The sequence below is a fragment of the Rhagoletis zephyria genome, unplaced genomic scaffold, assembly GCF_001687245.7.
Source record: "Rhagoletis zephyria isolate East Lansing unplaced genomic scaffold, Rhagoletis_zephyria_1.1 Rzeph_scaffold_00052, whole genome shotgun sequence".
Classification (NCBI taxonomy): Eukaryota; Metazoa; Arthropoda; class Insecta; order Diptera; family Tephritidae; genus Rhagoletis; species Rhagoletis zephyria.
Window position 1 is genome coordinate 676,788 of NW_016157136.1, and position 12,037 is coordinate 688,824.

Here is a 12,037-nt window from a genome sequence, read left to right on the forward strand (position 1 = left end):
TAAGATTAATACTCAGATTATCAAGGTTAAGATTAAGATTAAGGTAAAAATTGAGATAAAGAGGTCCATGCACATTTTTGCTCTTCAATTGAGGAATACTTTCGAATTAGAAGTCTTCGGGTTTTTAAGGGAATCCCTTAAATACTTTCTTTCGCAAACTTTTTTCTCCCTATTCTATAGCTCTTATTTCCCTTCAATTTCAAACGAAGTCTACTCACGTTACTTTTTTCGCTTATACAAACAAACCATTTTATGTTCTTAAACAATTCCCCAGAGTTTCCCATCATTAAATTTAACTTAAGGGCATACAAAATCCTTTAAAGGCTTACAATAGCTAAAAGCAACATGAAATTGGAAATAAAAATGCAAACGCAAACGACAAGCAAAATAGATTTTCTTATTTGATTAACACTGACACTATGACCATAAATAACTGCCTAAAACATGTACCCCCAGAGGGTTCTAGGCATTGTTCGCCACGCAGTCGCAAACAAATAATAAACAACAAAAGTAACAATACATATCAGGAGAATAAGGAACAAATAAATAGTATAATACCTGCAGCAGGCGGGAAAAAATCTCAACACAAAACCTTATTGGCAGACATGCAAAAGTACTTAGGGAAACAAAGGAATGAATGGGAATATCAACCGAACAAAGCGAAAAAATGATCACAAATAGGTACACTTTTCAGTAGATGTGGTGGCTGTAGAAAAAACCAACAAGAAACGCTATAAGGCTATGTGTAGTAGCACCGCGATTCCGCTGCTCACCCATAAGACGGAAATTGACTGCTAGCATGGCTAACAAGCGCTGCCAATGTCTTTGCGCGCATGACAAGCCAGCTACTCTTCGTTATTTCGTTTTTTTTTTTTCTTTGTCTGCGTTTGCCTAAAGTCGGTAGTGTGGTGGCGGGTGCCGAACGGGGTGTATCTCTAGTGTTGCTAGTGTGTTAGCCCTTTGCTGATATGGCAAGGCAAGCTTCCTGCCGTCCTTCCTTTCTGCCTGCTTACAGCAGCTGCCAGGCAATTTCCTTTTGCAAAATGTTTATTGTTAGAATAAATTTTTTCTATGTTTATTATTGAGGCCCTAGACTTGAACTTCCTTAGCCAGCGGCAAATGTGCTGGCACCACAGAGGCTACTACTATGAGTGCATGGAGTAGCCAATACTGAAACACCACATACAGCTGCTTAGCGAAGGGGCTAGCATTTTGCCTTTTTTCATACTTTTGTATGTAAATAAGTATGCAGCTAGTTTGGCTGTAATATTCTACACTTTTTTTTAGCGATTACACATACATGCATGCATTTATGTTTGTAGGCATGTATGTGTTCTGCATCTGCCCTTTCTGGCTGTTGGGCGGTTTAGAGTCGTTTGTTACTTCAATTCCACCAAACAAGGCACGACGAAACTGGTCAACACCCGCCGCCAGAATGCTATCAACTGGCAGATCAAGGAATGAGGTAAATGACAGAATTATGTGCTGAGATCTGCCGCACGACAAAGAAGCACAAGCATAATAAAATAGTTAAGTTAGGGTGACCAAAGTGGCCAGAAAAAAGCGCATTCCTGTAAAAGGTAAGCATTAAAGCGCTCATACGAGATAAAGGAGTGTAGCCAAATGGCCTGGGACCTTGCTTTTCTCACCGAACACAATTTAGTAAACGTGTTGGATATGCCGATCCCTGGGCTGATGGTTTTGGTATTCTATCAGCTGAGTATGCCGAGGTGACACACAGGAAGGTAGCTGGATAGCTGACGCCAGAGTACTTTTCTACTACCATCGTCGTTAAGTTTGTGGTGGCCTCCAACGTCGCACTAATCTCAGGTGTGGTCGGCTAAAACTTGCCGATGTCTTTGGGCGAAAACTGCAGGCTGTATCGGATGTAGCTCTTAAGGCAATGGTACAGGATAACATCGCCAACACGGGGAAAGGTATCTGCGCAAGGCGACCAAAATCCTGAAGTGCTACGTGGCCCGCATGCAACTCAGGCATCTGAAAAGTATCCTTGGACACTCGAGTGGGTCAGGAGAGTGAATTAGGTTGCGAAAGCGTCGATTGAAGGCGAGAGGCGAGCGTGTTGCAATCGGCCTTTACCTAAGCGGAAAAGACCGCTTGAGAGGGAGCTCTCTCTTGAAAAAAGTACCAGGACGAACATGAAATTGCGAGAGAGGCCAGCTGCATTATCTTGAGTGTAGTGTGCCGAGGTACTGTAAACAGGGCCATCTCCAGAGAGGGTGGGAATGCGTAGCGTCGTTCATCTCAGCAGTCTTCTTGGCCCACATCCAAGGCGTGAGAGTTCCGCTTGGTAAAATGGACTTTTTAGAAGATCCGTCTATGCTAATTAAAGGTCGATCGGATTAAACAAGGCTACAGAAGAACTTGATAGGACATCTTTGGGTATGAGACCGTGACCATGCGTTTATCTCCCCGAAAAATCGTTAGTCACAGGTGAAATTGAGGAAATCCTCAAAATCCTGTAAATCTGACTTTCTAGTCCACAACTGGAGGGTTGTCTGGCTATCTGACTTGAGATGACCGAGCAACCCCATCGCCAAGCGCTGATACTGTTTAATACAGAGTATCTTGGCCTTCTCATGGATAACAAGGAGTTCACATGTTATTACTTCGGGGAGGTAATTCTCATTGTATTCCAAGCCGTTGCCAGTGGGGTTAACGCTCAGTCTCTTAAGGCGTCGGAAGCACAGAAAGGGGAAGAAGCTCTCTTGAAAATGTTGGTGTACTGTGTTTCGGTCCTCTCGGCCGTTGAGAGTGCAAGCGGCGTGTGCACTTTGGAGGTGTCGGTGACCAGCCTTGGACAGATATTTGAGTAGGCCAAGGATGAGAACACGGAGCTAGCGCTGATGAAGAGGATTCTGGGGGATGATAGTTCGACAAATTAACTTTTAGTACTCTAAGAGGCACCAGCTAATCTTTAGTTCCACCTTCAGTTATGAGGAGTTGATGTGGTACTAATTCAGGAGCCGTGGCTCTGCAGGAGCGGCATCCCTTGACTCAGGACAAGGAAGTTTAAGCCAATGGCGGCGACATACGCAGATAGAGTCATGGTCTATCTATGTATAAGAGATAGAGTTTATTTGGAAATGAAGCAAAAAGGGCAATAAGTAAACTCTTTCACTAAGCCTTATGTACTTACCTTTAATAGCTTTTTATATATTTGTAGTTAAATGTTCATCAAATACGAACCTGCAAGAGAAAAGAGAAAACTTTTAGTTAAATAATATTTCGCTCATTGAGTAAAATTAAGATGAATATGATATATCGATGGCTGAGTGGAAGATCGACCTATCTCGGTAGCCAGTTCGAAAACGCCCTATCTAAGAAAACTTTTCGAGAACGCCCTACTTCCGTATTGAAGAACGCCCTATCTCAGAATTCGGTTTAAAAATGCCCTAACTCAGCTGAAAATACATTGAAAATGTGGCGCTCTTCAGACATATTCTTAGATAGGGTGTTTTTCAATAAAATTTTGAAATAGGGCGTTCTTCAATTAAATTCTGAAGTAGGGCGTTGTTGAAAAATTTCCTAAGATAGGGCGTTTTTGAACTGGCTGTGAGATAGGTTGATCTTCCACTCAGCCATCGATATAGAATTTTTTGATGAGAATGAGACATTCTTTAGTCTGTCTCATAGAAAAGAGCTCCAGCAATTACTTTGACACCCGATTACCTTCCTCATACTTAAAATTATTGTTATGGGCCATTTGCAACGCGACCTCTGACGAGAAAGTATTTTAGAGGACCATTCTGACTAGGCTAGTAAAAAGTCTTAAGACAAATGTGAGACAGATGGCAAGGTAGCTCGAAATACTTTTGTTATTCTAGTACAAAAAAAAGCTCTCTCAACCACTCAAACAGTTGCAATGGTCGCATGAGAAAAGCATTGTTGTGCCTTTCCAGAGATCCGGGTTCGAAACATAGTTTTTTTTTTTTAATTTTCTTTTAATTATTAAATTTAATTATCTTTATAAGAAAAATATAATTGTTTTCATTTTCTTTTCGCTTAATTTTTATAGACTTATTTTATTTAACTTTTTCTTAAGATTTTAATGATTTAAAAAGGAAAATATTTTTTTATTTTTCTATAAAATTTTTAGGAACGAATTTTGTTTTCTATTTTTAATCCATTATTTTTTTTTCAATTAAAATGTATTATTGTTCCCCAATTCATTAGCCTGTTCTTTGCCTTAAACTCATTCCACCTTGTAACGGAGTTCAGCCTAAATTTTCATTCTTGGACTACTTTTGAAAAGCTGCAAATGTTTTCCAAGGAGCTTAGAGCAGCTTGGCTATCACAGCAGATCCTGATTTTATGTCCGCGCCTGTCGCCAAATATACAGTCTGCAACTTTCAGTATTGCAAAGACTTCCGCTTGAAGGACATCAACCGCGTAAGCTTGAATGTGAACGAAGTCCTGCATTATAGGGAGTCCACTACCAAACACCACAAGAGAAGTGAGATCATCCCAATAATTTGTCCGTAAAACAAAGGCAGATGTTCCCCACCTGTCTTTAATGATTTTTGTAGGCGCTAAAGGTGGACGCTGTCCAAGCACGCGTTCTACAGCGCTGAGTTTTTAGAAGACGAAATCGGAATTCTCAATTAAAAAATTAAAACCAAGAGCATATCAAAAATTGACTTACTAACTAAGTAGTTCTCATTTCAATTTTCACATTTGGTTAATTGCACTCAAAGAATTTAAATTTTCGCTCACTAATGTAAGTGAATTAATTGAAAATGCAACAAAAAAATGTCAACACTGCAAATTGACAACATTCTTTCACACATCAAATTGTGCTAACATAAAAAGCAAAGCAAATTACGTAATTCGCGAAAAGCATTTTTTAACGATTTTAAGTTATTTTATTGGCGGTGCATGCGAAAATTCAACAAAATGCATGTGAGTGTACACATACATGCATACATATGTATATAAGCAAAGATATAAGCAGGAAACTTACTTAAATATGCATCAGCTAACAGTTATTACACAATTAACAGCAAAGCGATAAGCGAGAGCGCTTTAGCTAACACTAACCCGTATGTAGTATGTAGTATGTATGTATGTATGTATGCACGCTCACATGCCGCGTGCAACGGTAATAATAATTACCTGCCTGCATCTGAAAATTCATACATTTTGTAAACAGTCATTTTTAGTTATTAACACAGCATTTTATTTTGTGTTACGAGTATTTTTTTTTGTCGAATGCGGAATCATTTACATTAATGGAAAACATTTTTTTTTGATTTTTTTTTTTATGTATGCTTAAAAAAAAATTATTCAAAAGCTGTCAAAAAGTAATAGTCCACTTCTTTTGTACGAACTAATTTATATATGAGTGGCCGCTGGCTGAATATTAGCTGTGGCTGTTAATCACTTGGCTGCTGGCAGGCGCAAAGTACTAATTACTGCATTCGCTTTTGTTTGCTTGCGTCAGATTTTAACTCTTTCTTTCTCAATTTTTTGACTGAAGATTGGCTTATTGTCTGTATACCTTAGGGTGGTTCAAAAAAAGCTGAAAATATGTTAAGATCTCACCCTCTAGGATATTTTAAATTATGGAATAATTGAAATGGAATTTTGGTAAACAAAAATATATTTAGAACTGTCTCAAATAACCATGAAATTTTCCATGTATTTCGTAGAAATTTGATTATTTTTCAATCGGAAAAGTCTATTTCTCTTTACCAACTTCCGCTAATAATACCCAATTGTTTAACGTTTAACGATTTCATATGGGTGCCACCATTGCACCATTTTGGGGTTTTGGGAGACCTTTAAAAAATAGTTACTATCAATAAATGGTCTTGAGGAGCCGCAGAGTTTACCGTTCGAAAAATAATGACTTTCAAGAATTCTATACCATTTCTACGAAAAAGTTCCTTTCCCCACATAAAATAGACGAAAAACTTCATGGGCTTTTAGGCAGTTCTAAATATCATTTCTTTTTTCAACCAAAAAATACCGGTATTACCTTTTTTCCATTTAGAAAAATCCTAGAGGATGAGAGCTTAGCATTTTAAATTTTTCCCCGCATGTATTAGTGGACCACCCTAATATTCATGCATACCTACATATGCTTTCCAAAAAGCAGCCACACTTAAGTGTCATTTACGCTCGCTCCTTGGTCGTAAGCTAAGGGCTTTCACTTTTCACTCATCAATTATAACTTTGCTTTGTTAATGACCAGGCGGTCAAGCTGTGGCAGCAGTCGACACTCCAGCATGAGCTGCCGTAATATACAATTGCATACGCGCTGCTTCCCTAACAATAATTATGACACTGGTTGTGGTTGGTCATAGCCTTACGTTGCATCTATGCAATACTCGTATGATTGCAGTGGCAAAACTAAGTGGTACAGTTGCGGAAATTGAAAGTAAAATTGAAGTATCAACTATTCTACGAAGCCATAGGTCAACCGGTAACTTATTAAGGTAGGATTAAAAATCTATAAGTCCCTAATTAGAATGCCGAAGGGAGCTTTATGTGAAAAGGGTGGAAGGGTGTCATGCATGTTATACTGCCTTGAGCTATTTGAGAGACGAGGAGGAGATTCAAATTATGAGCAGCGAACGATGGCAGCCATTGTGGACATGGAAGAAGTCTTTAAAAATGTTAATTTGGACTTCATATACTACTCCCCTTCGGTTGATGGAGGATTAAGCCCATTTATTATTCTCAATTTGGCAATATGCTAAGTAAATAAAGTCTCACCGGCTAACTTGTAATCGCTGATATAATAAAACCGGCAACATGAGGTACCCCTCAGAGTCAGGTTCCATCTCCTATCTCCGCTTTTATGAAAGCAAGCTTCTAAACGAATTTTTGCTCGATGGTTAGCGGAGTACCCAATTATCATCTTAACCACCCGACTGGGTTGACAGAAAGGACCATCTGATAGCTTATCTCTCAAAATCTGAACTAGTTGTGTCTAAGATATGAGACAGACAACTTTCGAGCTCCTTCACTCAATAGCACAAATCTTACATTGTCAAAAAGAACGACGTTTTTGAAGGCTATTCTCGACTCAAAAAATTGCTTGAAAACAAACACTGAAGACCGCGGAATACACCCGAAAATAATATATTGGGTATTTAGATCCATTCTCACCAATGGCGCGTTGGTATCCTGCAAGGGTGCACTGCAAGCACTTCTATGTTCACTAGAAGGTAGTACTACCTTACCTAATTTATGCTGCACTTAGGGGATGCCTTTTTAACACCTACAATCGGCAATAAAAGAAAATCTAAATTCTTCCTTAGAAAAGGGAGTTTTGGTGAGCAAGGAATGAGATCTGGTGGGTAAGCACCAGAATGGTATTTGAAGGCGATGAACTTTAAAAACTTGTCTCCACTAGACAAAAATTACGATATATCATACATTGAAATCCGACTGTGAATGCCGAAGATATAACGGAAAATGTCAAAAAGGGACCATTTCGTGAAAGAAAAAATTCGATATTAAATTCCTGCGGCTAGAATATTCGTATGGTTTAGAGCCATTTTTCGACAGGTTTGTGGGATAAGCACTTTAGCCAGAACTCACGTCTAACTTTATCTATGAGTAATGAGAAAAAGCTGCAACTTTTCCCTGTTATACTCTTTTGCCCACGCAAGATTTTTGTATTACCTTGGCTAACTTATTGTATATTCGTCGCCCTGCTTGTGAGATAAACTGCAAGCCCTTCAAAGCACTCGGGCCGGGCGGCACTTTTCCTTGACCTAGACAGTTGAAAACTTGGTGTCTATACCAAAAGGTCTTTGCTTCAAATTCTGGGGAGATTAATTGATTTGCGTTTAAGAAACTAAATCCGTCAAGATCGACTATACTTAAAAAGCCTGTTTGTAGTCAGACTTATCTCCAAAATACTCTGCGGCAAAACTATCGCGGCAGCGAGTGGCAATGCCATATATCGGTCTAAAATTAATTGAGGCACTCAGCATGGTAGTATGACCATAAAACAATAAAACACCTTCTGGAGGTGCCTATGTAGAATGATAGCCAACGCAACTGAGGTCCTACTACTAGTGACGGGTAGGTTTCTGGTTTCCAGTCTAATAAAGGGAGACAACTAGCTGATCTGCTGACTATGATTTGTATTTAGTACTGGTAAGGCAGCACTTTTTTATTCACTACGAAATATTAGGACCCCTACGCCACTTTCCTTTCGATTGAAGACCTTTGCTTTGCGCTTTCTGATAGAGACATATACTTAGTTGGTGCATTTAGTAAAATAAGGGGGTTGATAATGCAGGTAAACTTGCTGTAGTAAGAGGAACAATAAGACCGCAGTGGGTGCCTACCGGATTCAACAACTTAAGGAGGTACAATTTTTAAAATATTAAAGTTTTGGTACGTGCTACACATTCCCCACAATGCCTGAAACATCGACGTAGGTGTCTGCAGTCGTTAACCGTCCATTAATCTTAAATTAAGGCCTAGAGACCACATTCGTATATTTTAGATAGATATAGCTGAGTTAAAGTGAACGGTCGTTATATATTCATTGCTCAAAAAAGCAACGGCATGAAGAAGGAGAACAGTGACTTCAGCGCAGTCATGGTGTGCTTAAAACGAGTAGGGAATATCTGAGCTCCGTTTTCAGTTGCATCTCGCTATTTTCTTATTATTTTGATGTGGATACCAAGTGTCAGTGGTATTGCAGAAATCTTCATGCCCAATGGGCTGACTGCATAGAAAATACCCCTTTAATTACTTCCCCGAAAAAAACTCAAGAAGATGGGAGCCTCGCCAACTAACCGGAAGGTATTTCAGGCTAAGGGTCGGCGAAAAACGGCCATGGATGGTTTTGTGCCTCACTAAGCCGTAATCGATTTTTTTTTTAATAATTTTGAAGGATCGCTGTTCTATTGGGTAATACGCAGTGAGGTCGAGATCCCAGTATCGTAATCTCTGTTAACCCGAGTAGTACCTATTTTTTCAAACACATCAGACTTCTCAAGGCGAAGTGAAGTGCGATGATGTGTTTCAGTCATATGTATATTGATTTTCGCATCGCAAACCACCCGTGAAGATCGAAGCTTATATGAACTATACGTAGGCAATGCATCTAAATAGGCAGCTTCAAAGTCTGCATGCATAAACTTACGCATACGTAAAGGTATGTGGCTATTTATGTGCATATATAGTTACGTATATTTATTTAAAACTGCATCTAACTATGACTACATTTGTGAGCGTACTTACGCATACGGCTACTGCTTCTCACAACAACAAAAAATAATAATAATAATAATAATAAATCCGCAGTAAGTACGTGTGTGGTGCGCCCGCCTGTGCTTTGGTGGCACTACCGGTCTTGGCCTTAAAAATGATTGAAAAATAAAATCATTTTGCTGCGAAACATAAAAATATTGAAGAGTTTACTGAGACGAACCAGAAAAAAGGTGCGTTTTATATAAGTAACTAGAAATATGTATACTGCCGAGAATTAAGATTTGTATACAAATTGTTGAGGAGCTCTACATATTTGTGATAATACTAGTCCACGTTTAGTGCCAAGCAAATTTTAAATTTTAACGAATTTTTATTGAAGGCATTGTTTGCTGTAGTACCCATAGACTGGTTTTGGGGTATCCACAATCATCAGGGGTACCATTGCTTTATTTATGGGCATGGGCTTTAAACTAGAAATTTGACTTACTGTCAAGTCTTGCAAAACTGGATCATCCAAAGGGAACCTCTTTATAATTTTTTGCCTGACTCACGGCGGTAATCTAGTTTATCTGCTGATCTCTCCTCTCACCCTCTGCTATCTTCAGCAACTCTCTTATAGTTTGTGATTTTCCCTTTTGTTAACTACCTATCTGCTATCTCATTTTCTTTAATTACTTTTTAGCTGGGAACTAGGGATGTCAGTGGAAGCATTGCATCGTTGGTTTTCCTCGCATTGATGCGTCGAAACTTACAAACAAAACTAATTTCAAACAATTTACATATGTATATATTTTGGTGATTCAAACAAGTGTTCACGTGTTGATTTTTTTAATTAAATATTCATAACGTGTTTCAAATCAACTATTTTTTTTTATTATTTATAAAACATTGCTGCAAATTTTATACAAAATTTAAATTTTTTTGATTTCAAAATAAAAAATATGTGTATACCTTTTTCGATATAGAACAATCCTAAGAGTGAGAGCATTAAAATTTCGACTTTAATTTTTTTTTTTTGGACCACCCTTATCTGCCGTATTTTATAGTAGCCTCGATGGATTTCACATCACTCGAAGCAGAGATAATTTATACTGTCTAGAACAGTGATTCACAAAATGGTCCAGGTGGACACCCAGGGGTCCACGGGAGACTCGACGGGGGTCTACTTTGGCGGCAAAAAATATGGAGGTGCACGAGTTGTAAGTGGGGGTCCATGAAAATGTATGTGGTTTTGAAAGTAAAGAACAAAAATGTTGGCTTGGCTTTACCTATCAATGTAGGCAGGTAATTTTTACTCCAAAAAAAAATTGCAAAAAAATCAAAAATTTTTGGTGACAGGCTGTGTTACAGTCAAAACTACAAGATACAAGGTCTTTCCAAGGTCTTTCCAACTACTACTTATTAACCAACTTTTTCCTGTGCTTCGAGATGCGGCCCTTGATATACATAGCTCAGCGGCACAAGAAGCTCCTCTGTCTCTGCGACATACAAAGCCGAGCCGCTCCTGACTAGCTTTTCGGGCATCTCATTGCCACGCATTCTGCTGTGCCCCGGGGCACACAGGTCAATTCAACGACATGTCTGTCAGTTATTAGGTTACCGAAATCGTCGTCGAATCGTCGAAGTTTACAGTTAACGAAATTTAAGAGAGCATAAAATTTGTTGTTGAAATTTACAGATAGCTATCGAGCTTTAAAAATTTATGGGATAATTGAAATTTGTCAAATTAGTGAAATTTATAAGTTATCGATATGTCTTGTATTAACATTATTTATGGAGTTAACAAAATTTATCGGTTATCATAATGTATCGAGTTCGTTCAACTTATCGAGTTATCGGTATTTATTAATTTACTGAAGGATGTCGATTTATTAAGCCGAAGTTTTTGGATTATTCAAAATATGTCGAGCTACCGAAGTTTCAAGTTTTTGTAAGTGTATCTTCGCTTATCAAATTTTATCGTGTTACCAGAGTATAATGAGGTATCGAAAAAATTTTTGTTATGAAAATTAAGCGTTAAGTTATCGAATTTTACAGAGGCAGATACACAAAGTTTATCGTTTAGTCAAAACGTACAGTTATTGTAATTTATCGAAATTTGTCGAGTTGTCGAGTTTTGGAGTTTTCGGATTTTAGTGTTTTCGAAATTTATTGAATGGAAATTTATCGACAAACTGGAATATATTCCAAGTCCTGCCACAGTTCTATAAAGACCTTCAAAGATATAATAAAAAAACTATTCTCGTTTTGGTTCCAAAGCAAGAGATTTTGCGGTATTTAAGTACTTTTGTACCTTACAGGTTAAAAAACGACTTGCCGTGTCCATCCGTAGCATAAAATCAGGTCGTAGGCCTATTTATCTCCATGCTTATTTTCCAGTACAATTTCGGTGTGAGGATTACTCCCAAATACTTAGCATAATGGGAAAGAGAAAGAGTATACCCATTTAAAGAATAAATAGTAAAGAAAATTAAGATACAACAACTGATTCTGGGCGCTAAATTAACCACAATTTTCTTACAGAGTTACTTGTTAGCATGCAGTTCGGAGAGCACGCGCGCGCGTGTGTGTGTGTGTGTGTATGTGTGTTCAAAGTGCGTTTAGTGGCGTTGGAGGTGTCGAACACGTTGTTGTCTATGGTGTTAGCAATGGCACTTGCCTACACGCTTCGCTTGTTGTTTGAGCAGCGTTGTTGTTCTTGTTTTTGAAATTGCTGTTGCTTTATGAAAAGCAAAAGTTTTTTTTGTTTGGTTTTTGTTTGCGATTTTATTTTCTCAACTTTGTGTTTTCACTTATAAATACTGACATCAATTTCCATTATTTTTTTTTTTTT

General features: G+C 38.2%; 1 protein-coding gene across 2 annotated transcripts in view; it reads right to left on the reverse strand.

Annotated features, from left to right (window-relative positions):
- The window catches only part of LOC108368646 (uncharacterized), a 108,219-nt gene extending 105,007 nt beyond the window's left edge, over window positions 1-3,212 (reverse strand). For both annotated transcript variants that reach the window (XM_017623547.1, XM_017623539.1), the window contains exon 1: window positions 3,161-3,212. The gene's annotated coding sequence lies outside the window, so the exon portion shown is untranslated. The remainder of the gene's footprint in view (window positions 1-3,160) is intronic.
- Between the last annotated feature and the right edge of the window lie 8,825 nt (window positions 3,213-12,037).